This window comes from Thalassophryne amazonica, chromosome 1, assembly GCF_902500255.1.
Source record: "Thalassophryne amazonica chromosome 1, fThaAma1.1, whole genome shotgun sequence".
NCBI classification, from domain to species: Eukaryota; Metazoa; Chordata; class Actinopteri; order Batrachoidiformes; family Batrachoididae; genus Thalassophryne; species Thalassophryne amazonica.
In genome coordinates, this window is record NC_047103.1 from 40,256,072 (window position 1) to 40,257,943 (window position 1,872).

Sequence of the window (1,872 nt, forward strand, 5' to 3'; positions counted from 1 at the left end):
CCGGTCCAAGAATCTCACCTCTAGCAGCACAATATGAATGGTTCAATGATTACCTGCATGGCCTCAAGCATAAAGCAAGAGGTCTAGAACAGAAATGGCGTCGTTCAAAATTAGAAGTAGTCCACCTTGCGTGGCATGATGCTATCTTAGACTATAAGCATGCATTATTGGCTACAAAGTGGACTTACTACTCTGATTTGATCAACAAAAACAAGCATAACTCAAAGTTCTTGTTCGACACAGTGGCAACACTTATTCATGGACAACCACCTTGCTCTCCTTTTACAGCACAAGATTTCCTAGATTACTTTGAGAAGAAAATACATGACATTAGGTTGAACATATCCCAGCATGCCTTAACCCAGCCACTATACCCTGCTATTGAGGTGGGCGCCACTACTGAGGTATTACCTAGATTTACAGAATTTGATAGTATCTCTCTAGACATGCTGACGAAACTCGTAACGTCAACAAAAAGCACAACCTGTTTATTTGATCCTATACCAACAAAACTGTTTAAGGACCTGTGACCCACTCTTGGGCTGATTGTGCTGGAAATTATTAATCTTTCTTTAACTTCTGGATCTGTTCCTAAACGTTTCAAATCTGCAGTGATTAAATCATTACTTAAGAAACCTAATCTTGACCCTAGTGTACTGAAAAACTATCGGCCGATATCAAATCTATCATTTTGCTCTAAAATTCTGGAAAAAGTGGTGTCATGACAGCTTGTAGACTATCTTACTGAGAATAATCTCTTTGAACCACTGCAGTCTGCTTTTAGAAAATATCATTCCACAGAGATGGCTCTCACTAAAGTGGTGAATGATCTTCTGCTTACAATGGACTCGGACACCACTACAGTTCTGCTGCTGTTAGATCTCAGTGCTGCATTTGATACAGTGGATCATCATATTCTACTTGATAGGCTGGAGAATCATTTTGGGATTACTGTAAGTGCCCTTGCATGGCTGACGTCATACTTGACAAGTCGTTCTGTGTTTTGTACAGTAACACTACCTCTAACCTTAGTGACATGAAATTTGGGGTTCCTCAGGGGTCTGTCTTAGGCCCCCTGCTTTTCTCCCTTTATATAGCACCCCTTGGGCACATATTGCGGCGTTTTGGGATTACCTTTCACTGCTATGCAGATGATACTCAGTTATATATGACAAAGTGAGGAACCTTGGGGTAATTTTTGATCCTTCGTTGTCCTTTGGCCTCCATATTAGAAATATTACTAGGACTGCTTTCTTCCACCTGCAAAATATAGTGAAGATTCGTCCCATCCTGTCTATGGCTGATGCTGAGACCCTGATCCATGCGTTCATCTCTTCTAGATTGGACTACTGCAATGTTCTATTTTCTGGTTTACCGCAGTCTAGCATTAGGGGTCTCCAATTGGCTGCAGCCAGACTTTTGACACGAAGCAGAAAGTTCGACCACATTACACCCATTTTGGCATCTCTTCACTGGCTTCCTGTCCCAGTGAGATCAGATTTTAAGGTTCTGCAACTAACCTATAAAATTATTCATGGACTGGCACCTCCCTACCTAGCTGACCTAATTAAACCTTATGTACCGGCCCAGGCTTTACGTTCTCAGGGTGCAGGACTACTTTGTGTCCCTAGGGTGAATAAGAAGTCTGCGGGTCTCAGAGCTTTCTCTTATTGTGCCCCTGTTCTGTGGTCTCCCTGCGTCAATAAAACAATCAGATTCTGTGGAGACTTTCAAGTCCAGACGCACTTATTTTCCCTTTCATATGGCTAGCATACTGGTACAGTTTTGTTTTACACTTTTTACTCTTTTAATTCATGTTATTAGTAATTGGAGCGGGCCGCGGCCTCAACTTCACCCAAATTCTGGGTCTTT